The sequence below is a fragment of the Pinus tabuliformis genome, chromosome J, assembly GCF_031772625.1.
Source record: "Pinus tabuliformis cultivar Carrire ecotype Pingquan chromosome J, CPIR1, whole genome shotgun sequence".
Classification (NCBI taxonomy): Eukaryota; Viridiplantae; Streptophyta; class Pinopsida; order Pinales; family Pinaceae; genus Pinus; species Pinus tabuliformis.
Genome location: NC_142295.1, coordinates 93,759,849 through 93,786,356, shown reverse-complemented (window position 1 = coordinate 93,786,356; position 26,508 = coordinate 93,759,849). Strand labels below are relative to the sequence as shown.

General features: G+C 42.1%; 1 protein-coding gene across 1 annotated transcript in view; it reads left to right on the top strand.

Annotated features, from left to right (window-relative positions):
* LOC149225676 (ATP-dependent Clp protease adapter protein CLPS2, chloroplastic-like) overlaps window positions 1–26,508 on the top strand; it is a 133,692-nt gene that overhangs the window by 88,593 nt on the left and 18,591 nt on the right. The gene's annotated exons all lie outside the window — the stretch shown is intronic.

The window sequence follows — 26,508 nt, the reverse complement described above, 5'->3', positions numbered from 1 at the left end:
CGCAGGCAAATCTACAGTACAACTTATATACACACAATCAATGGCAAGGTATATATACGCAGGCTATGGCAATAAATATCTATGCAGGCAAAAAGGACGTACTAGGTGCAGTCATAAGGACGTAGCTGTAGCATGATGTATATGGGCAGCATGTAGCATGATGTATATGGGCAACATGATATATGAGCGGCATGATGCATGATATATGGGCAGCATGATATATGAGCGGCATGATGCATGATGTATGGGTAGCATGATGTATGAGATCATGAGCATCATGATGAATGAGATCATGTGCATGGGCAGCACAATGATCCATGGAGCATGGACAACGTCATGATGAATGTAATCATGAGCATGGGCAGCTTGATGATGAACAAGACCATGGAAGATGCAGCATGATGAGCAACATAAAGATGATGAACAAGAGGCAGCACTACGATAGGTGAAGTCGTCACCTTGGAGAATCAGTTAAAGTAGAATGTCTTCAGCTGATTTCATTGTTATAGGAAATGATCTATGCTCAGATCTAGATAAGTCAAAGTGTTGACTTCTGTTGTAAATGTACTCTCTCTCACTTTCTCTGCTGAACTTTGAAGAACATGAAAGAAGAATTGATCAAGGGTTTCCCCACATTGGGGTTTGTCCTTGGTTTGTGCCACATCTTATGTCCTCTTGTCTTGGCTTGTCTTTCGCGATTTATATTTATGTTCTATCTGCGGTTTACTTTAATGCTGATGTGATTACTAACTGTGAAAATTTAAATAAATTGCTCTAGCATAGAACATACCTAAAATTAACATGGTATTAGAGCTGAGGTGAAGACAATGCCCAAGCAAGAGTGAAAGAGCAATCACCAAAGACAATAGGGACAAGGATCAATGGGTTCCGCATCTCTCTTCTAAGTTCACAAAGGGTGAAGTCGAAGCAGAGCATATTATTAGAATGGCGTAGCGGAAGTTTCTGATGGCCCATCTAAAGATCACTTCATTGGGAAGTTTGGATCTAAGGGTGGAAGGAAAGGCAGATGCCTTGGTTGCAATAAGTTCGGCCATTATGCGAAGGAGCGTCTGAATGGCAGAGACACATCTCTTGATGAAGATAACAATCATTCCTGGGAGATCTTCAATGATCAAAGGAATGACTGGTAATGCAGGTCATCAAGGAAATGGTTGACTCTTCAAAGAAAGCAAGGAACCCCAGAATCACTTTTATGTACCTGATCGCAAGAAGAACCTGGTGTCCATCTCGGAAATGGAAGTTTAAGGTTTCAGATTGGCACTCATCGATGGAAAGGTATGTGTTTGAAAATAGATTTTTCAAAGATGTTTGAGAGTTTAGGGTTGTATCAAGTCGACTGGGGACCATGACCATTGACTCAACACCGGAGGTCTGTGAGTCAAATGGTGACCGGGATGCCTGAATTCAAAAAAAGCATGAAGGTACATGTCTGAGATGTACCAAAGGAAAATCTTACAAGGGGACCATTCCCTTCATGTAGCAGGTCCACAGGTTTGGAACAACTTGTGGAGTTTGAGATTCATGAACAGGGAATTTCATGTATACAGGTGGAAGAAAGCCCTCTATGGCTTGAAGAAAAACATCCCAGGCATAGTATGAGAGGACTGATAGCTGTTTGATGAAGCTGAGATTCACTAGGAGTGAAACCAATCCAAACCATTACCCGAAGGTTGTGGACGATAGACCTCTCATACCTGCACCTTATGCGAACGAACTATTTTTGACAGGTGCAGACCCTCTCATTTGCAGAAGTAAGAGGGAGTTGGATTTCGGACATATGTTTTGCAGTTAGCATGGTGAGCTCATATTTGGTTGAGCCTCACTGGATTGATGCCAATAATCTTCTAAGATATCTTCGGGGCACAATCTCTCATGGATTAAGATACACTGCCGGAAATATGAAAACTGCGTGATTATTCGAATGCTGATTGGGCAGGCAGTGTGGAGGAACACTAGAGCACTTCTCAGTGTTGGTTCTCTTTGAGTTCTGCTTCGATATCATGGATGAACAGGAAGCAGAAGTCGGTTGTTATAAGTACCGCCGAGACCAGATACATAACTACGAGTATGACCTCGTATGAAGTTGCCTAATTGTGGAAACTCTTCAGTGAGTACACATGATGAATACCACTGTGATTCTCTGTGACAACCAGAGGTGGGATTCGATTATTGAGGAATCCCGTATTCAATGATTGCTCCAGTAGATAGACATCAAATACTGCCTTATCTGGGATATGGTAAGTCGATGAGTAAGGAGGCTCCATCGCATTAAGATGATGTACAGGTAGCTACACTTTGTCAGAGCCCCGGGGAAAGATCAAATTTTTTATTTTCCCAAATGACTTGGAGTCGTTGAGAGACCCTTGTACAAGGGTCCTGCATGTTGCATACATTGAGCTCTGGGAGCTTTGGGGGCTTGCAGTTCTTACTGGAGCAACATACAACCTCAGGGTGACTCACCCTCCCCTGGTGGTGCACACTGGGACAAGATGATTCGCTCTCTTGTGGGATAGGATGATTCGCTCTCCTATGTAGCAGGATGATTAGTTCTTCTGTGAGGTCTGGATGATGTGTTCTCCATGACGACTATGTAGCAGGATGATTAGTTCTGCTGTGAAGTCTGGATGATGTGTTCTCCATGACGGTTATGTAGTAGGATGATTAGCTCTCCTGTGAGGCCTGGATGATGTGTTCTCCATGGCGATTGTGTAGCAGGATGATTAGTTCTCCTGTGAGGACAGGATTGATTAAGTTCTCTTGTTGAGGCATCCTACCCATGCAGTCTGGGACTCATGGGAAGTACCTCTCATTTGATCAATGAGCAGGGAAATGAGGATAGGGACCATAATAGTACCCATGGACGCATCACTGTATCTACCGTACTCCCTATGCTAGGATGACCTTCATTGATTTGGGATCAATGATACTGGTCTGGGACCAATTGTAGGAGTTGTACCTACTATGACGCTGACTTAGGGTCGGTTGAGACTGGTCTAGGACTAGTGGTACGTACTCTGAGACTGACTTTGGGTCAGTATAGGACTGGTTTGGGACCAGTGAGAGTGGTACATACTATGACGCTAACTTCGGGTCGGTTGAGACTGGTCTGGGACCAGTGGTACACACTCTGAGACTGATGATATTGGTCTGGGACTAGTGGTAGGAGTGGTACCCACTAAGACGCTGACTTTGGGTCGGTTGAGATTGGTTTGGGACTAGTGGTACGCGCTCTGAGATTGACTTTGGGTCAGTGGAGAATGGTATGAGACATTCTCGATCAATTCTTCTTCTTCATAGTTCAGTGGAGCTAAGTTGAGCAGAGCAGAGCCAGCAGAGCTGAGTAGAGCTGAGTAGAGGAGAGCAGAGCGAGCAGAGCTGAGCAAAGCTGAGTAGAGCAGAGCAGAGCCAGCAAAGCTGAGCAGAGCAGAGCCAGCAGAGCTGAGCAGAGTAGTGTAGGGCACTGATGGCAGAGATAGTACAGTTGGACATATGGATCAGTGGATGGAGTTCTCCCTAGTTGAGAGGGAGTGTTAAATTGGAAACTAGGGCCAAACTCCATGTGGGTCAGCTTATTTATGGCAGCTGATATTTTTATTGGATCCCTCTCATTGAGAGGTGTAGGATTGATCTAAAGATCATCCGATTCCGATAAGTGTTTATGGAGATATGAATTTATTTTGATTATGAAATTATCATCAAGCCGACCAACAACTTGAGTAGGCTCAGAAGCCCAATAGACGTGTCTATTCATCATTCGCGTTTTAGTATAAATTGGTGAGGATTTGAAGTCATTTAAAAACATGTATTCTTGAGGTGATCTCCTCTCCACGTTTGGGTTTTTGGAGAAGGAGAGAACAAAAAATATGCTGGCCCAAGGGTGATGCCCTAACCGCAGGAAGTCGCAGGCATATGAGGATGGGCAGCAGACAGAGACCTAATACGCTGTCCAAAAGTCCTATACACAAGCACGCAGGCCCTAATCTACGCAGTCAATGAAGGCTCCTTCAACGCAGCAATGGCAATATATAATAGAGATATATACACGCTGTAGTGGAGTCACCTTATCTGCATACGCTAATCATAAAGACCTATATACAGTTCATGAAGAGAAAATACACGCTGTTCATCATGAGGATATTTCGCTGTTCAATGTAACATACATACGCAGGTCAATGATAGTGATACGCTGTGTATGTATATGCTGGTCAATGGACAGTGATATGCTGTGTATGAAGACTCATATGCTGGTAAATGGAGGCTCATACACGCAAGCAAATCTACAGGACAACATGTATACACACAGGCAATGGCAAGGTATATATACGCAGGTTATGGCAATAAATATCTATGCAGGCAAAAAGGACGTATTAGGTGCAGTCATAAGGACGCAGTTGTAGCATGATGTATATGGGCAACATGCAGCATGATGTCTATGGGCAGCATGATATATGAGCGGCATGATGCATGATATATGGGCAGCATGATATATGAGCGGCATAATGCATGATGTATGGGCAGCATGATGTATGAGATCATGAACATCATGATGAATGAGATCATGTGCATGGGCAGCACAATGATGCATGGAGCATGGACAACATCATGATGAATGTAATCATGAGCATGGGCAGCTTGATGATGAACAAGACCATGGAAGATGCAGCATGATGAGCAACATGAAGATGATGAACGAGAGGCAGCACTACGATAGGTGAAGCCGTCACCTTGGAGAATCAGTTGAAGCAGAATGTCTTCAACTGATTTCATCATTATAGGAAATGATCTATGCTCATGTCTAGATAAGTCAAAGTGTTGACTTTTGTTGTAAATGTACTATCTCTCTCACTTTCTCTGCTGAACTTTGAAGAACATAAAAGAAGAATTGATCAAGGGTTTCCCCACATTGGGGTTTGTCCCTGGCTGGTGCCACATCTTGTGTCCTCTTGTCTTGGCTTGTCTTTTGCGATTTATATTTATGTTCTATTGTAGTTTATTTTAACGCTGATGTGATTGCTGTTAGAGTCGGTCAAGTAGCCCTCCACCAGAGATCAAAGCTCTTTGCATTTCATGATTAGGTGTCCCATCAGTGTGATCATGTTGCATTCCATTAGGCATGCCATAATCCCGGTGGAGGGAGTTTGTGTCTTTTATTCCCATCCTGTTTGGCACTGCTGGTTCAAGTTTGTTTAAGTAAATAAAATCTTCAAAGGGTCATTCATCTTGTTTTAAATTTCGAGGTCTTAGGTCTAGGGTTGAGTCAATTTTTGTCTTGAGAGGTCATAAAGGACCAGCAGGCCAGAGGGATGTCCTTCATAAAACATCATTTCAATAATTCTCACTATTGTACAGCTAAATTTTCATCTTGTTTTCAAAACTCTGTTTTTGAAAAACAAAGGTCATTATCTCGTTTTTGTAAAAATTGTAAAAATTTCAAATTCTCCAAATGTTGAAGCGCAGCCTTGGTCTCCTTTGCCAAAGCATCTAGGAAGCTATCCCTGCAAAAATTTTCAGAAGAAATCATCATTTCAACCAATTTTTCAAAGAAAGGAAACCAGAAGTCAGAGCCAATTAATTCAAAAAAGTGTCAACACTCAAACATTATAAAGTGGGTTTTGGGCAAATAAAAATCTAAAGGGAGCCTATAAAAGCACATCACTCTTCATTAGCAACTCATTTGCCTCTCACAAGCTAAGTGAATCCTTGCAAAGGCGATTTCAAGAGTCATTGAGCAAATTGGGCAGTTTCAGAGGCGCGCTACGCATCAGGGAGGGCGCGCTACGCGTCAGGGGCGCGCTACGCATCAGGCTGTCTTTCTCAGAACAAAATTGCTCGTGCGCTACGCGTCAGAGGGGCGCTACGCGTTGGGCGAGGCGCTACGCGTTGGGCGAGGCGCGCTACGCATTGGGTTTTTTGCCCAACAAACTGCCAGCAAGCTATCAAATCCTCTTTTCTCTCAAGCAAATTTCAGGTAGGCCTCTCCTCCATGGCTAGATTTGGTTTTGCAAGATGAATGAGAAATTAATATGTTTAAATGCCATGAAAATGAGAAGTCAAAACCCTACATTGCTGTGGAAGATTTAAAGACTTAATGGTGCTAGGGTTTCAAATTTTTTTGCTGTCCAAGGTTGCCCATTTGTGATCCCTCTTTTCCCTCATCTTCATCAACATTCTCCTTCAAATTTTCCAATAAAATTTCATAATTTTCCTCTCTAAAATCACTAAAACCTACTAAATTCCCAAACCCTACTTCACCTTAAAATCCCACAATATTATGATTTCCCATGTTGCCTTCCCTAAATTCCTTATTTTTGTTTATTGTCCCTAATTCCCTCATGTTCCCCTTTCCCTAACAATCCCCTTGTATTTATGTCCCCTTGGTGACAGCATTTAAAAAAGTCAAACAACAGTTAATTGGGTGCAAAGTCAGCAATACATTTCAGCCATCTTGCCTTCAAAACCATGTCAGAAACCGAATCAGATTATCAGCAGAGTTATGACAGTGATTCAACATCAGAGCTAGAAGTGCCAAGGAGGCATCACAAGGGTGGTAAAGGTGGTCGGCATGTCAGGGAGGAGCCCACTTCTCTGGCTCATTTGCAAGCTTGTCCACTTGCAATGACATGTTTTCAGCATCAATCATGCTTTGGATATTGTGAGCGGATCTCACAAATTCAACATCACAGAGAACTAGTCCGCTTGTTTGTCCTACATTTGCACAATGGTCATGTGAACCTTGCAGGAGTGGATTTCACCCTATCACCTGAAATTGTTGCTCAAGCCACCGGGATACCAAATGTTGGGGAGGAGTGGAACAAGCGCAAGCAGCTAGACAGATTTCATTATCAACCATACATCAAACCCGGATGCATGAGACACCTAACTGCTGTTTTTCCTTTCAGATTCCTAAGGGATGAGTATGCACCCTTGATGAGGCTCATTATGCGCTATTTCACTTGTGAAGGCAGATTTTCACGTTTATATTCGTACCATATCTGTTTGTTGATGCATTTCACCCAGGTACGAATGATGAACATTCCATTTTTCATGTGCCGAAATATAGAGAGGATGGTGCCAGTAGTGCAAAGGAAGAACCCCGCACAGCAACACAAAAGTATATATCATTATGCACTGATCGAGATCATAGTGATGCATCAGTTGGCACAGCAGGGTATTGCTTGGGAGGATTTCATTTCTCGCGACTTCTTCATGGTGCCACAGCCACCTCCTGAGATTGTCCATGATGAGGGAGAGCCTTCACATCAGTTTCATATTCCAGAGCCCGAGCATGTCAGCACTCCAGCATGTGTTACATATCAGAGAGGCCACAGGGCCTTATTTGCATTTGCACGGCGAGTATTATCTCCACACCAGGTGGAAGGGGTCTCGCCTTCTTCATCAGCACAGCGAGTGTTATCTCCACATCAGGTGGAAGGGGCCTCGCTTTCGACAACAGCACAGGTACAGGAGAGAGGCAAGCAGCCCATGATTGATGAGGGGCCATCAGGTGATCCAGACATAGATATTATTGACCTTGATATCAGCTCTCCTAGCTTAGAGCTAAAGGAGATCATTCAGCAACAAAAGGCTGAAAATTATTTGTTGCAGCAGAAGTTGGAAATGGCAAATTGGACAATCAAATACTTAGAGCAGCGCAACAAACAGTTAGAGGATGAACACACGCTTGATGAGTTGCGGAGGATCCGAGAAGACCAGAACTTGGCTCGCAAGAGACCCGGTGATTTGACACCTATTGAGCAAGGGTCTATGCTCATTCGGGTGAACACTCATTTAGAGAAGTTGCTAGCCAAGGCAAACAGGGACAAAGATATGCTCCGCCACATGAAGAATCATTATTGGGCCGGCATGCATGTGTGCAAAGCGAAAATGAAGGTACTCAAAGGACGATTGGCCAAGGCACTAAAACGGAGGAAAAGGCCCGATCCACTTCAGATTTTGACTGAAGCCTCCTTGAAGGAGCATGGTGCTCAATGATACACCCGCAGCTCAAAATTCAGAAAATTTGGAGCAATTTTGGTCAATTTTGATTTTTTTTTTTTGCTAAAAACAGGTTTTTGCCCTCAACGCGTAGCGCGCCGCGCGCTACCCTGAAGATGGGGAGGTCCATTTCACAAAAACTCTGCATTTTTGGATTTGTCATGACAAATTACACTTGCTCAGCCACTGCCAAGACATTTCATTGAGGTTTGGGCCCCCAAAAGGTCAAAAAACAAGCAAAAAATGACCTTCTGCCACTTTTTGGACACACAAGAAGCAGTCTTGGGAGATTGCATTTTTGGAGGGGCAAATGGGCACCAAATTGAGAAATTCCACTTGGGCTAGAGAGTAGACATCCAGACCTTTCCAACAAGCCCACTTGAGCTTCATTTGGATGCCGGGAAGTGCCCCAAAAGTGGGCTCAAAGGCGCGCTACGCGTTGAGAAATGGCGCGCTACGCATCAGGACATTTTCTCAATTTTTCATCTTCAGCTCAGGAAAACGCAGCATTTGACCAGTTTTGATTTTTAGTGGGATTTTTCACCCTCCTTGATGTAATTAATGTAATTTTATGTTGACATGACACTTATTTACCTATTCTAGAAGATTCATTCATAAAATGGCAAAAAATTAATGAATGAATTGGTTTCTTAGCTTATAGAGGCAAGTTGTTTTGATTGCCTAGATTGTAGTGCTCAGTTTAGAATTGGTTGAAACAGCTCCTAGGATGATGAGCTCGACCCCTAGAGGCAAGGGAATGTGTTAGCTTGCCTATATTATGTATTTTCTTAGTCATTTTCATGGTTGGACTCTTGAGGGATAAGCTTAGACTGTATTACTCTATGTATCTCTGCAATTTTGGCAAAGGAAAGACCAGGGTTTTGCAGCACTATTTGGGATTCCTGTGGTGATTTGTGTTGATGGTGTGTTTCTCTCATGTACTTGTAAGTTTGTTATGTGTATCATTTTCCTACTCTTCTCTTCTACAATTTAAGTAAATGAAGTGTTAAGGTAGAATTCATGGTTTCTATGCTCTGCCTTTAAGTTTGCTTAATATCTATGTTTTCATCTGTTTAAGGAGAACTCCTGATGGTTTCTTGCTCTCCTTAGCTCCTCACCGGTCATATCTATCCATTCACTTATCTCAAAGGCATCAAGACAATCTTCTACCTTGCCCCAAAAAGACCTCTGCAAAAACTGTGTCTCATCCCCGCACCCAAAATTGCCGTGCTCAGTTTTCCAACAAAACCCTAAAAATTTGAAATCAAACTTTCCCTATCAGTTTACTAGCCTAAAATCAGTGTTCTTTATTGGTCATCTCAGCCCTTTGAAGACCTTTTGCCGAGATAGACCCCGAGAGAGCCCTCTCCTGTCCCTGTAGGGCTAGCTACGAGGCTAAGTGGTTTGATGTTGCCTTGGATTTTGTCTTTTTCAGCCTGAGGCCAAATTCGAGCGCTAACATATTGGCGACCATACTGGGGAGAACAACTTGTTTGTGGGTTGATGTGTTTATTTCATAAGTCTTAGACGGAGCCTGAAGTTATGCCAGGTAGCCTTCGAAACGCTTTTGCTTTGCATAAGCGGAAGTAGATAAACGCTGCTTCAGTCCATCTCCGTGAGCTTGTGAATACAACACTTCATTTGCATTTTACCCCAGTACATTTGTAAACTCTGAACTTTTGATGATAAGTTGAGAGTTTTCATAGGCTGATTGGCTATTTGTTGCTTGATATACAAGCTGGCTTCAGATTCTAGTCATATATTCAAATCTCACTCATGTCCAGCTGTTTTTAAGTATCTTGAAGACATTGATTTTGACGAGAGCTTCGAGTTGTCCCTGTTCAAAACCAAATCTGAAAGTGCACTTGATTCTCTAGTTCCGAACCCTGATTTTGCTGCTGCCCTTGAAATCGAGAGACACAATAAATTGGTTGAAAATTTCATCCTAAGACACCTTCAGACAGATATCCAAGTCACTAATCTTGCTGATTTCCTCGAAACTATATCTGTCAATATTGGATCTACTATCACGGCTTCTGTTCCGCACGAACAGACCAATCCTCCTTTTATTTCTATATCCCCTATAGTCACACATCCTGAATCTACAGTCAATTCTCCCTCTTCATCACATATCGCTTCTCCTCCGCCTACACCTCCCTATACCCCTCATATTACAGCTACACCTACTCCACCTACTACTCCTAGACCCAATCTACCTAAAGCAATGGCTGCCTGGTTTGCCCCTCTTGCTCTTCCTCAAAATCTGCATGATATGCCAGCTGATTATCAAAGTAAAATTCCCATGTTTGATGGCATTCCTCAAGGTGTTTCTGCTCAGCAGCATATAGACAAAATGGCAACTTTCTTTGATCTATATGAGATAGATGAAGAAGATGTAACTATGCGTTTGTTTGTGCAAACATTCGGAGGAGAAGTAAGAAAATGGTTCAGAGGTTTGATAGCTAGAAGCATACCCACATTGGATGAACTTCAGAAGCAGTTTCTAGATCGATGGGAAATCAGAAAGGATCCACTTCAGATCAATGCCGAGTACAACAATCTCAAACGAAATCATGGTGAGTCTGTCCAAGATTACATAATCAGATTTAACACAGTTTACAATGCTATTCCAGATGATTTAAGACCATCTAGAAAATCAGCTCTTCTCAAATTCCCGGATGGCTTTGATCCGGAGATGGCTTATTCACTGCGAGATAGAGATCCGCCTACCTTGGAGGATATGCAGAAAATCGCTGTTAGTGTTGAAGCGAATTTGAATGATAAAAGAGCAAGGATGAAAGCCGAAAAACGAGTGACAATCAAAGAAGAAGCTTCTACATCGGATCAGCTCCTTCGCAAGGTAGAAAAGGTAGAAAGGATGCTCGAAAAGGCTCATCTCGACAAGCCGGAACCGCAGATTCACAATCCTAATTTCCGAGGTCCGCAGCAGCCACAATATAGAATTAAGCAGCGTGAAACAAGGGCACAAGAGTTAAGAGCTCAGCAGCAAATAAAACCTCCTCTTCAGCAGAATTTTGTTAGCCAAGAATCCGAGGATGAAGGTGATACTATCGGGGAGGAAAATCATTTTTTCACTCCTGATGATCTGCCTACCTATATTACAGAAGAAGAAGAATTTGTGAGAAACTCCATCATCCATCAGGATGAGAATTATATCTTATCAAATGATGCAGCGCTTGAGGAAGAATCGGAGGAGTACCAAAGAGGATATCTCAATGCTTTGTCCGCTCAGCAGAAACAATTAAGAAATCGAGCTGTTCCCATAAATCCCATTCAGAAAAAGAAAGATACTTCAGCAAAAAATGATTCAGCTTCCCCACAGAGAAATGGAAAAGAAATAATTGATCCCCCAGCAGGTCAATCATCTTCAGCAGATAAGGTAAATCAGCCACCAAGCACAATGAGGGATAAAGTTGAAAGAAGAGAAGTTCCGGCCAAAGAAGGTGAAAAGGTTTCAGCATTTAGTTTGGAGAATGAAATTTCAAAGCTAAAAGTGTCTATTCCATTGACTGAAATCATGAAAAACACCAGCTACCGAGGTCAAATTTCCAAAATTCTGAATATTGATCCAATGCTTGACACGGTAAATGTAGAAGATGATCAGCCGGAATTAATTTTTGGGCCTGCTTTAGATGGTGAGTCTCCTGAAAGTGATGTTCCTCCCTTCTATATCAGTTTGAGGTTGCACGAGTATGTTTTACATAATGCTATGTTTGACTCGGGTGCTTCGCACAATTTGATGCCGAAAGCAATCATGGAAAAGCTGGGATTAGACATCACAAGAAAATATCATGATTTGTATTCATTTGATTCCAGTCGGGTAAAGTGTATCGGATTGATCAAGGACTTGGTGGTAAGCCTAGATCAAATTCTAGCTAAGAATGTCTTGATGGATGTGGTTGTGGCGGATATTCCTCTGCGTTTTGGTATGTTGCTTTCAAGGTCTTGGGGAGCTAAGTTGAAAGGTACACTTCAGCTAGATTTTTCTTATGCTACAATTCCAGTCTTCGGTCAAATGAGAAAGTTATATCGGGAGCAAAAGATGAAATACATGATAACTAGCAAAGAAAAGCCAATAAATCATCCTGTAAATTATGTACATACAGATTTGGAGTCGTTTGTTTTGTTTGCTGATAATTTTAATGAGATAGATAGTCAGTTAGTTCAGGCAGAGGATATACCAGAGATTACTGAAAATTTTAGAGAAGTTCTGCAAAAGGAAAGAGAAGAAAAGCCAGCTGCCATGAAACAAACAGCTGAAGCTAAGGGGCAGCAAACAGAAAAAACAGAGGCAACACAGTTTCAGCAGTTGGAAGAAGATGAAGATGGTCTTTGGACCATGGATTTTGATGGCGCTGTGGGCAGCGATGGTGCTGGTATTGGTGTGTGGATTCGAAGTCCCTTTTCTGCCCGAGACAAAGTCCCAAGCAAGGTGAGAGTGTGTTCTTATAAACTAGCATTCGATTGTTCAAATAATGAGGCAGAATATGAGGCTCTCATTGCTGGCCTTAAAATTCTTCGCAAGTTGAAAGCAAAGAAGATTGCAGTTTATGGTGATTCCGAGTTGGTGATAAAGCAAGTTAAAGGTGAGTTTCAGGCCAAGCATCCTCGTATGAGGGCATATCGAAATGCTGTCCTAGATATTCTGAAATTATTTTCTGAACATACTTTGACATGTGTGCCCCGCATACAAAATGGTGTTGCGGATGCGCTGGCCAAGGCAGCAAGTAACTTAAAAATTCCAATGAATTCCAGCAACAAATTTGAGATTTATGTGAAACACCGCCCCACAGTTCCGGATAATCAAAGATGTTGGCAAGTCTTCCAGGATGATGAAGAAATTAAAGATTTTTTGCAGATTGAAGGTGAGTTTAAAGACATTTCCATAGATATAGAACCAGATGAAGTAAATCAAATGGATGTGCTGCAACTTAAGGACAATTTTATTCCTAAAGGATTGATTCCTTTGGAAGAGCTGTTTGATCAAGATGATGTGGCCCGCAAACCGACATTGAGACCAACTGAAGAAGGTGTTGAAGAGGTAAACATTGGAGCAGCTGAGAATCCCAAGATGGTAAAGCTATCAAAGTCGTTGTCACCAAAGGTAAAGAAGGAGTATGTCAGATTGTTATCTTCGTTTTCTAATGTCTTTGCATGGGATTATTCAGATCTGAAAACATATGACACTAATATCATTCAGCATACTATTCCTATAAAGCCAAATCAGAAACCTTTCCGTCAAAAATTGAGGAGAATCAATCCTAAATTGCTGCCATTGATAGAAAAAGAAGTGAATAGGTTGTACAAGTCTGGAATCATAGTACCTATCAGATTTTCCGATTGGATATCCAATTTGGTGCCCGTAAGAAAGAAGACCGGTGAGATCCGTTTATGCATTGACTTCAGAAATTTGAATAAGGTGTCTTTAAAAGACAATTATCCGTTGCCCAAGATGGATCATATATTGCAGCGAGTAGTTGGAGCATCAAGGATGTCGCTACTTGATGGCTATTCCGGGTACAATCAGATTTTGGTGAATGAGGATGATCGTGACAAAACTGCATTCACTACTCCATGGGGAACATTTCATTATGCAAAGATGCCGTTTGGTTTGAAAAATGCAGGTGCCACTTTTCAACGTGCGATGGATATGGCCTTTGCCAACGAGAAAGATGTCTTTTTAGTTGTTTACCTTGATGATTTGACTGTATTTTCGAAATCTGATGAAGAACATTTATATCACTTGAAAATGGTTTTTCAAAAGTGCAGAAAATATGGTATTTCGTTGAATCCAAAGAAGAGTCTTTTCGCCATGAGTGAAGGCAAGCTCTTGGGCCACATCATTTCCAAAGACGGCATCCGTATTGATCCTGCACGTGTTGAAGCTATTCAGCAAATCGAGCAGCCTCGGAACAAAAAAGAAATACAGTCCTTTAATGGTAAGTTGAATTATCTGCGTCGCTTCATTCCGAATCTTGCTGAGCATCTTAGAGAAATCACAAACATGCTGAAAAAGGACAGCCAACTAAAGTGGACCGAAGAGGCGGTAAAATCTTTCAATTTGGTAAAGTTGGTTCTCTCTTCAACCCCTACTCTAATCAGTCCGGATTACACACAAGATTTTATTTTATTTTCATTTGCTTATGAGCACACATTGGCAGCTGTACTAATGCAAAAAAGAGACGGAGTTGAGAAGCCTATTGCTTTCTTCAACCGTATTATAAGGGACGGAGCATTGAAGTATAATATCATCGAAAAACAAGCGCTTGCGCTTGTGAAGGCATTGAAGGATTTCCGTGTGTATATATTGAATTCCCACATTATTGCATATGTTCCTAACGCAGCAGTAAAGGATGTTTTAGTACAGGCAGAACCGGAAGGAAGGCGGGGTAGATGGATTGCTACATTATTAGAGTATGATGTGGAAATTAAACCCACTAAGCTGATCAAAGGTCAAGGTCTTGCCAAATTGATGGCTGAAACAAATCTCCACGTCCTAGATATCAATTTGATGGCTGCCATGTCCGATGAAGATGAGGAGAATTCAACACAACAGGTATCTGACATCTTTATTTCTTCTCCTTGGTATGCTGATATTATACATGTACTTCAAAATTTGTCTTCACCTCCCGGGATGCCTCGAAATAAAAGTAGGACATTGAAGTTGAAAGCAGCTAAGTTTTGCATCCTCAAATCTGCACTATATTGGAAAGACCCCGGTGGAATATTGCTGAATTGTTTGATCGAGGAGGAAGCCAAAACAGTTGTGGAAGATTTTCATAAAGGTGACTGCGGGGGCCATTTGTTTTGGAAGACTACAGCAAATAAGATCCTAAGGGCAGGTTTTTATTGGCCTTCATTGTTTTCAGATGTATATAAAGCTGTCAAGAATTGTCACGAGTGCCAAATTTTTCAAGGGAAACAGAAATTACAGCCATTGCCTCTCAAACCAATTGAAGTCAGCGCACCATTTCAGCAGTGGGGCTTGGATTTTATCGGCGAAATTCATCCAGCATCATCAGGACAGCATAGATGGATATTGACAGCTACAGATTACTTCACAAAATGGATTGAAGCCATTCCCACCCGGCAGGCCACGGATGCGGTAATTATTTCTTTCCTTGAAAATAATATACTGTCACGTTTTGGCTGTCCAAATAAGTTAATTACAGATAATGCAGCAGCATTCAAATCAAAGAGAATGGTTGACTTTTGCTACAAATACAATATCAGCTTAGGGCATTCTACCGCCTACCATCCGCAAGGAAATGGGTTGGCAGAATCTTCAAATAAGTCCTTGGTAAATATCATTAAAAAGTTGCTGGAAATCAATAAGAAGAGCTGGCATAAAAAGTTAGTGAATGCACTGTGGGCTAATAGGGTAAGTCAGAAAAAGTCAATTGGCATGTCTCCTTTTGAGTTGGTGTATGGGACAGACGCAGTGTTTCCTACTTCGCTCGCTATTCCGGTGGTCAAATTGCTTCAAGAAGCTGGTAGTGAGGAAGATCCCATGCAGAGGCGGATTAATCAAATGATTCATTTACAGCAGACATGGGAGGAGGTTCTTCACATTACTCTCAAGTTGCAAGAGCGCATAAAGAATATTTATGACAGGAAAGCAAAACCAGATGACTTCCAAATAGATGATGTGGTTTTGAGGTGGGATGCTCGGAATGAAGACAAAGGGAAGCACGGCAAATTTGACAATTTATGGAAGGGTCCCTACAAGATCGCAGCATATCGTGGCCAAAATGCTTTTCTTCTCAAGGAAATGAACGGAGATGATTATCCCGGAGGGTCGATCAATGGTCGGCTGCTAAAGAGGTATCATGTCTGAGCATTTTCTGTTCTTGTCACCATCATTGTACATACCGTTTTATTCTTATTTTATCGCATGTGTGTACTGATCTTTCATCCTCAGTCTGGGGCCCGTGGTGAAGGCTATAATTCTGAAGATGAAGATTGGTTGGTTTGAGGTTTGTCAAGGTGTTTTTATCAGTCCATTTTCTGTCCACAATTGAGTTAGTTTGGGTCAAAGTTGTGTCCAATTTTCAGTCAAAACTGCAGTCACTAAAGCTGTCAGAGCTTGTGTCAAATGAGTAAATAATGACTCCATTGCCCAATGGTTGAAAACACTGGTCTGCTCTCCCAGAGGTCTGAGGTTCTTGGCATCTCCAAGGAGCTACCATCCCCATTGGAGCCAATGTTAGAGTCGGTCAAGTAGCCCTCCACCAGAGATCAAAGCTCTTTGCATTTCATGATTAGGTGTCCCATCAGTGTGATCATGTTGCATTCCGTTAGGCATGCCATAATCCCGGTGGAGGGAGTTTGTGTCTTTTATTCCCCTCCTGTTTGGCACTGCTGGTTCAGGTTTGTTTAAGTAAATAAAATCTTCAAAGGGTCATTCATCTTGTTTTAAATTTCGAGGTCTTAGGTCTAGGGTTGAGTCAATTTTTGTCTTGAGAGGTCATAAAGGACCAGCAGGCCAGAGGGATGTCCTTCATAAAACATCATTTCAATAATTCTCACTATTGTACAGCTAAATTTTCACCTTGTTTTCAAAACTCTGTTTTTGAAAAACAAAGGTCATTATCTTGTTTTTGTAAAAATTGTAAAAATTTCAAATTCTCCAAATGTTGAAGCGCAGCCTTGGTCTCCTTTGCCAAAGCATCTAGGAAGCTATCCCTGCAAAAATTTTCAGAAGAAATCATCATTTCAACCAATTTTTCAAAGAAAGGAAACCAGAAGTCAGAGCCAATTAATTCAAAAAAGTGTCAACACTCAAACATTATAAAGTGGGTTTTGGGCAAATAAAAATCTAAAGGGAGCCTATAAAAGCACATCACTCTTCATTAGCAACTCATTTGCCTCTCACAAGCTAAGTGAATCCTTGCAAAGGCGATTTCAAGAGTCATTGAGCAAATTGGGCAGTTTCAGAGGCGCGCTACGCATCAGGGAGGGCGCGCTACGCGTCAGGGGCGCGCTATGCATCAGGCTGCCTTTCTCAGAACAAAATTGCTCGTGCGCTACGCGTCAGAGGCGCGCTACGCGTTGGGCGAGGCGCGCTACGCGTTGGGTTTTTTGCCCAACAAACTGCCAGCAAGCTATCAAATCCTTTTTTCTCTCAAGCAAATTTCAGGTAGGCCTCTCCTCCATGGCTAGATTTGGTTTTGCAAGATGAATGAGAAATTAATATGTTTAAATGCCATGAAAATGAGAAGTCAAAACCCTACATTGCTGTGGAAGATTTAAAGACTTAATGGTGCTAGGGTTTCAAATTTTTTTGCTGTCCAAGGTTGCCCATTTGTGATCCCCCTTTTCCCTCATCTTCATCAACATTCTCCTTCAAATTTTCCAATAAAATTTCATAATTTTCCTCTCTAAAATCCCTAAAACCTACTAAATTCCCAAACCCTACTTCACCTTAAAATCCCACAATATTATGATTTCCCATGTTGCCTTCCCTAAATTCCTTATTTTTGTTTATTGTCCCTAATTCCCTCATGTTCCCCTTTCCCTAACAATCCCCTTGTATTTATGTCCCCTTGGTGACAGCATTTGAAAAAGTCAAACAACAGTTAATTGGGTGCAAAGTCAGCAATACATTTCAGCCATCTTGCCTTCAAAACCATGTCAGAAACCGAATCAGATTATCAGCAGAGTTATGACAGTGATTCAACACCAGAGGTAGAAGTGCCAAGGAGGCATCACAAGGGTGGTAAAGGTGGTCGGCATGTCAGGGAGGAGCCCACTTCTCTGGCTCATTTGCAAGCTTGTCCACTTGCAATGACATGTTTTCAGTATCAATCATGCTTTGGATATTGTGAGCGGATCTCACAAATTCAACATCACAGAGAACTAGTCCGCTTGTTTGTCCTACATTTGCACAATGGTCATGTGAACCTTGCAGGAGTGGATTTCACCCTATCACCTGAAATTGTTGCTCAAGCCACCGGGATACCAAATGTTGGGGAGGAGTGGAACAAGCGCAAGCAGCTAGACAGATTTCATTATCAACCATACATCAAACCCGGATGCATGAGACACCTAACTGCTGTTTTTCCTTTCAGATCCCTAAGGGATGAGTATGCACCCTTGATGAGGCTCATTATGCGCTATTTCACTTGTGAAGGCAGATTTTCACGTTTATATTCGTACCATATCCGTTTGTTGATGCATTTCACCCGGGTACGAATGATGAACATTCCATTTTTCATGTCCCGAAATATAGAGAGGATGGTGTCCGTAGTGCAAAGGAAGAACCCCGCACAGCAACACAAAAGTATATATCATTATGCACTGATCGAGATCATAGTGATGCATCAGTTGGCATAGCAGGGTATTGCTTGGGAGGATTTCATTTCTCGCGACTTCTTCATGGTGCCACAGCCACCTCCTAAGATTGTCCATGATGAGGGAGAGCCTTCACATCAGTTTCACATTCCAGAGCCCGAGCATGTCAGCACTCCAGCATGTGTTACATATCAGAGAGGCCACAGGGCCTTATTTGCATCTGCACGGCGAGTATTATCTCCACACCAGGTGGAAGGGGTCTCGCCTTCTTCATCAGCACAGCGAATGTTATCTCCACATCAGGTGGAAGGGGCCTCGCTTTCGACAGCAGCACAGGTACAGGAGAGAGGCAAGCAGCCCATGATTGATGAGGGGCCATCAGGTGATCCAGACATAGATATTATTGACCTTGATATCAGCTCTCCTAGCTTAGAGCTAAAGGAGATCATTCAGCAACAAAAGGCTGAAAATCACTTGTTGCAGCAGAAGTTGGAAATGGCAAATTGGACAATCAAATACTTAGAGCAGCGCAACAAACAGTTAGAGGATGAACACACTCTTGATGAGTTGCGGAGGATCCGAGAAGACTGGAACTTGGCTCGCAAGAGACCCGGTGATTTGACACCTATTGAGCAAGGGTCTATGCTCATTCGGGTGAACACTCATTTAGAGAAGTTGCTAGCCAAGGCAAACAGGGACAAAGATATGCTCCGCCACATGAAGAATCATTATTGGGCCCGCATGCATGTGTGCAAAGCGAAAATGAAGGTACTCAAAGGACGATTGGCCAAGGCACTAAAACGGAGGAAAAGGCCCGATCCACTTCAGATTTTGGCTGAAGCCTCCTTGAAGGAGCATGGTGCTCAATGATACACCCCCAGCTCAAAATTCAGAAAATTTGGAGCAATTTTGGTCAATTTTGAATTTTTTTTGCTAAAAACAGGTTTTTGCCCTCAACGCGTAGCGCGCCGCGCGCTACCCTGAAGATGGGGAGGTCCATTTCACAAAAACTCTGCATTTTTGGATTTGTCATGACAAATTACACTTGCTCAGCCACTGCCAAGACATTTCATTGAGGTTTGGGCCCCCAAAAGGTCAAAAAACAAGCAAAAAATGACCTTCTGCCACTTTTTGGACACACAGGAAGCAGTCTTGGGAGATTGCATTTTTGGAGGGGCAAATGGGCACCAAATTGAGAAATTCCACTTGGGCTGGAGAGTAGACATCCAGACCTTTCCAACAAGCCCACTTGAGCTTCATTTGGATGTTGGGAAGTGCCCCAAAAGTGGGCTCAAAGGCGCGCTACGCGTTGAGAAATGGCGCGCTACGCATCAGGACATTTTCTCAATTTTTCATCTTCAGCGCAGGAAAACGCAGCATTTGACCAATTTTGATTTTTGGTTGGGATTTTTCACCCTCCTTGATGTAATTAATGTAATTTTATGTTGACATGACACTTATTTACCTATTCTAGAAGATTCATTCATAAAATGGCAAAAAATTAATGAATGAATTGGTTTCCTAGCTTATAGAGGCAAGTTGTTTTGATTGCCTAGATTGTAGTGCTTAGTTTAGAATTGGTTGAAATAGCTCTTAGGATGATGAGCTCGACCCCTAGAGGCAAGGGAATGTGTTAGTTTGCCTATATTATGTATTTTTTTAGTCATTTTCATGGTTGGACTCTTGAGGGATAAGCTTAGACTGTATTACTCTGTGTATCTCTACAATTTTGGCAAAGGAAAGACCAGGGTTTTGCAGCACTATTTGGGATTCCTATGGTGATTTGTGTTGATGGTGTGTTTCTCTCATGTACTTGTAAGTTTGTTATGTGTATCATTTTCCTACTCTTCTCTTCTGCAATTTAAGTAAATGAAGTGTTAAGGTAGAATTCATGGTTTCTATGCTCTGCTTTTAAGTTTGCTTAATATCTATGTTTTCATCTGTTTAAGGAGAACTCCTGATGGTTTCTTGCTCTCCTTAGCTCCTCACCGGTCATATCTATCCATTCACTTATCTCAAAGGCATCAAGACAATCTCCTACCTTGCCCCAAAAAGACCTCTGCAAAAACTGTGTCTCATCCTCGCACCCAAAATTGCCGTGCTCAGTTTTCCAACAAAACCCTAAAAATTTGAAATCAAACTTTCCCTATCAGTTTACTAGCCTAAAATCAGTGTTCTTTATTGGTCATCTCAGCCCTTTGAAGACCTTTTGCCGAGATAGACCCGGAGAGAGCCCTCTCCTGTCCCCGTAGGGCTAGCTACGAGGCTAAGTGGTTTGATGTTGCCTTGGATTTTGTCTTTTTCAGCCTGAGGCCAAATTCGAGCGCTAACAATTGCTAACTGTGAAAATTTAAATAAATTGCTCTAGCATAGAACATACCTAAAATTAACACAGTGGTATTCATCATGTGTACAAACAGCTCACTGAAGAGCTTCCACAACCAGACAGCTTCACACGAGATCATACTCGTAGCTATGTATTCGGTCTTGACGGTGCTTATAGCAACCGACTTCTGCTCCCTGCTCATCCAGCATATCAAAGCAAAACCCAAAGAGAACGAGCACTTAGAAGTGCTCTTGCGATCCTCCACACTGCTTGCCCAGTCAGCATTCGAATAATCATGCAGCTTCATATTTCCAGCAGTGTATCTCAATCTATGAGAGATTGTGCCCCGAAGATATCTCAGAAGATTCTTGGCACCAATCTAGTGAGGCTCAACCATATATGAGCTCACCATGCTAACTGCAAAACATATATCCGGACGGGAGCTCACCAATTTCATCAATGCTAGTAGGAGTTTATGAAACTGAGAGGCATTTCCCAAATCTGGTCTGTCATCACCACCATATAACTCCTGAAAGTTAAGATCCTCGAGGTAGTCACGAGCTTGTTGTTTACCATTCCACATCCGGAATCCAACTCCCTGTTACTTCTGCAAGTGAGAGGGTCTGCACCTGTTTGAAATAGGTCGTCCTTAGAAGGTGTTGGTATGAGAGGTCTATCATCCCCAACCTTCAAACAATGGTTTGGATCGACTTCACTCTTAGTGAATCTCAACTTCATCTGATATCTATCAATCCTCTCATACTACGCCCGGGGAGTTTTGCTTCAAGCCATAGAGGGCTTTCTTCCACCTGCATACATGAGATTCTCGATCATGAATCTCAAACCCCTTGGGTTGTTCCAAACCTATGGACCTGCTTCATGAGGGGAATGGTCCCCTTGTAACATTTTCCTTCGGTACATCTGAGACATGTACCTTCATGCTCTTTTTGAATTCAGGCATCCCTGTCACCATCTGAATCACATCGGGTAGGGCCCTGTAAAGTAGACTTTCGGTGCTATAGATGAGATGTTACAACTGACCTGGTCCCCAATGGACTTCCTGCAACTTGATACAACCTTGAATTGAAAAGCATCTTTGAAAATTTCATTTTCAAACACGTACCTTTCCATCAGTGAACGCCGCCCTGAAACTTTTGACTTTCATTGCCGAAATGGACACCAGGTTCTTCTTGCGATTAGGTACATAAAAGAGATTCTTGTAAATGAATCGAGTTACCCTCATTCAATTGAGGGGTAACATTCCCTACACCCTTTCCGGGATAGGTGGTATTGACTCCAAGTATAATCCCATGATTGTTTCCATCTCTACCAAATTAGAGAGAGCACCCTTCTATCTGATGAAGTGCCTTGAAGCACTACAATCAATAAGCTAGATTATTAAAGAGTTTGAAGGAGAGGGCCAATATAAGATAACACTTCTTTATATTATTAGTGACAACATTTGATTCTTCATACTTGGGGTTCCTTGCTTTGTTTGAAGAGTCGGCTATTTCCTTGATGACTTGCATTACCTGTCATTCCTTCGATCATTGAAGATGTCCTGGGAATGACTGTTATCATCATCAAGTGATGTGTCCTTGCCATTCAGAGACTCCTTCGCATGATGGCCGAACTTATTACAAACAAGGCATCTGCCTTTCCTTCCACCCTTAGATTTGGACTTCCCATTGAAGTGATCTTTAGGTAGGCCATCAAAAGTTTTCGCTGCGCCATTCTGATAATATTCTCTGCTTCGACTTCACCCTTGGTGAATTTGAAGAGGGATGAGTAATCCATTGAGCCTTTTGTCCTTTCCCAACTGTTTTCGGTGATTGCTCTTTCACTCTTGCTTGGGCATTGTCTTCACCTCAACTCTGATACCATGTTAATTTTAGGTATGTTCTATGCTTAGAGCAATTTATTTCAATTTTCATAGTTAGCTCAATATCTTTTCCAGATTAGCAGTGACATCAGCATTAAAGTAAACTGCAGATAGAACATAAACATAAATCGCAGAAGACAAGCCAAGACAAGAGGACACAAGATGTGGCAATAGCCAGGGACAAACCCCAATGTGGGGAAACCCTTGATCAATTCTTCTTATATGTTCTTCAATAGTTTAGCAGAGAGAGAGAGAGATAGTACGTTTACAACAGAAGTCAACACTTTGACTTATCTAGATAAGAGCATAGATAATCTCTAAGAAGATGATACATGAGATCAGTTGAAGACATGTTGCTTCAGCTAATTCTTCAAGGTGACTCCTTCACCTGTCATCGTGCTGCATCTTGTCATCATGCTGCACCTCACCGTGCTGCACCATGCTGCACCCATCATCACAATGCTGGACCTTATGACTGCTGCACCTAATGTTGTACTACTGTCCCATGTGTCATGATTGAACCATGTTGTCCATGTTAGCTGTCCCATTGCTTGTTTGCTGTCCCTTGCATGCTTGTTGTACCATTGCATGCTTGGTGTACTTGCTGCTAAGTACCATACAACTGTCCCAATGTTAGTTTGTTGTCCCTTGCATGCTGCTGTACCATTGTGCCACTGTTGCACAATGTCATGGCTGTCCCGTTGTGCTTTGCCATACCATAACAGCACCATGAATTTGTTGCACTAAATACTAGTTGTCCCATGTTGTACCATTGTACCATTGCTGTCCCGTTGTGCACTATATGCCATTGACCATTGTTGTACCATATTTCACCAAGTTGCCTTTGCTGTCCCATTGCTTATCATTGCAGCGCCATGTAGCATTGTTGTCCCACTACTGCACCATACTTCTTGCTGTCCATACTGATGCATGTCCATCATTACCATGCTGTCCCATTGCTGCACCATACTGCACAATGTTGCCTTCATCATGCTGCCACCGATCACATCATTATGCCACTGTACTTACTGTGCACTGCTGCAATTCTGGGACTGGTTAGGGTACTAACCACAGTCCCTAACAGCCCATCAAAACTTGCCCAGAATTGCACTTAATGACTGCTATTGTCTTCCACAGAGATACTGCCCTCTATGTTGCCCCTTTGAGGTAGTTTCAGGCCCAACACTTTACCTATCTCCCTAACACAGCTGTGGCATCCAAATGCCTAACTAATAACACTTGCCAACACCCAAACACATTCATTCTTCATGCTGTCACTAGGGCTCTTCTCTTGCTGTGGTTAGGGCTCCCTCGCTGTGTATAGATTAGGGCAGCGTATAGGAGCAGGTATGGATAGCATATAGGAGCAGTTAGGGGCAGCATATAGGAGCCTTTTTATTGCGGCCAGGGCATCCCTTTTTGCTGCGTCTAAGGGCTGTCTCAAACCCTTCCAAAACAGCGTATGGATTAGGGCATGACTGCGTTTAGATAGGGCTTGATATGACCTATGTTTAGGGCATGATAGGACTGCGTTAGTCTATGAATAGACTGCAGCTAGGGCTATTGAAGCTCCCTTAAACAGTGGACAAAGCTCCCTTTGAACTGCGGCCAAACCTTCACAAGACCTGCGGCTAGGGCATCCTTCTTTTGCTGCGTATAGGGTCTCCTTCTAGACCTGCGTTTTTCCCTTAGAGATTCTTCTTTCCACTAAAACCCAAAACAAGTGGAGAAGAAGAAATCTCAAGAGAGTTCTGTGTTCAAATGACTTGCAAGGTAGTTGTATTTATACCAATGTTGCAGTAATCATTATCGGGATATTATTGGTGTGTGGAAAAAATTGGAAAAAATCGTAAAAATCGGGAAAAAATCGGTAAAAATTGGGAAAAAATCGTAACATACAAAAATATTCATTTTTTTTCAATTTTTGTTAATATCTAAAGCATCTACAACATAAAATAAATACATTGACACATAACTATGGTAAAAGAATTAATATATAAAATGTTTAATATCATTTCTAGTGCTATATCACACATAACAATGAATCATGTCCTGAATAGTAAGCCTTGACTCATGACTCCCAACTCAGCCTCAAAATATCAACAAAAAGTATAATAATGTATCTCATGAGTCATATCATGAGTCATAATGTCATATACAATGAAATGAACCAAATAACTAAAGTCTAATACTATTGATTTCCTCTGCCCCTCTTGCGAGAAAATGCTATTCCCTTTCCCTCTAGATGTAGATGCCGGTGGAGTTGGCAGTGGACTCTGCTGTGCTCTAGAAGCTGAAGAACTAGGAGCTATAGGAGGTAGACCACATCCTCTACTAATGGTAGGGGTAGCTCGTGTAGGTGGTGTCACCTCCTCCTCCTGTTGCTCCGCCTCCTCCTCCTCCTCCACCCCCTCCACTACCTCCTGCACTAACCAATCATCAGCAGACTCCATGAGAGGCCTCTCGGCCTCAACCCTCCATGTAGCAGTGGTGTCAATCCCATCCAATGAGATGGCCTCCATATTAGGTGTCCTCTCAAGTTGCCTCATCCACAATCGGAGATTGTAGTAGACGTAGACCATGTCATTAAGTCACTGGGACTCCAACCTGTACAAAGATCATGAAATAATAATTAAAAAAAAAAATATTGTTTAATGAATTCAAAAAATTATTTGGAAATTTGCAATATTTTAAGTGTTAACCTGTTGCGCTTCTTGTTGTGTATTTTTTCAAATACACTCCAGTTGTGCTCACATCCTGAGGAGCTACATGTTTGGTTGAGGATTCGAATGGCAAGCTTTTGTAGAAGGGGTACCTTGGCACTATACATTCTCCATCGTGCATCTACAACAAAATTACAAATAAAATTTTAAATAAACATAAGAAAAAAACAAAATTTGAAAGTTGAATCAAAGTATGAAGTTATGAACTTGAAGAGACAATGAAATTTGAAACAAGCTAAAAAATTTCCTGGCATTTTAGTCGTCCTATCAGTCACAGTCATGTCAAAGCCAAATGTGCCACCTGCCATCCTGTATGTCTCAATTTCTTTGGAGATTTCTTTACGTTCTACTGGAGATTGCACCATCCTCTGAACACAGGTTAAGAATCGATCCATGATCTTAGCATCAAATACGAACCCACATGGGTAAGAAAATGCGAGGTTCAGGGAGATCCCTGCAGCATGAATGGGACGATGGAGTGTGTTGTTCTATCGTTCATCAATCACTTCCCAAAGGAGGAGTTGTCTCTGAAACCCCTCATCTCCCTTATCATCATAGTAAGCCCGAATGGATTCTTTCGCCTTGTCCATGGCCTCATACAAATAGCCCATTTGCGGGCTTCTCACCATCAACTAATCGAAAAACCTTTACCAAAGGTTCAGTAACGGTGCACACCTCCTGCACTCCCGCCCAGAAGTCTTCCTGGTATGAAACTAGTTTGCATATGGCCTCTCTCTCTGGTTTGTGGCTCATTGTCAAAGCACGCTACTCCTCTGAAAGAAACATTCTGTTCACATCCCACATAGAATTCAAGAGAGATTGAAGAGATATGAAACTGGTGGCAAACCGTGTAATGGCGGGGCGCACCAACTCTTTATTGTTGGTGATTTTTCTCATCAAGCTAAGCACAGACGTATGATTATATATAAATTTTGTAATGTTTTTTGATGACTCAACAATATCTTTGACAAAGGAAATTTTCCCTAGGTCCTCCAACATCAAATCAATACAATGTGCAGCACAAGGTGTCCAAAATAAAGTAGGATGCCTCTTCATAAGCATCCTGCCAGGAGCAACATAATTTGCAGCATTGTCTGTTATGACTTGGACAACATGTTTTGCACCCACCTCCAAAATAAACACATCCAACGAATCACATAAAGTTTTTACATCTTTGATATGTGAAGATGCATCAACAGATTTCATAAACATAGTCCCCTTGGGACAACTAACCAAGAAGTTTATAA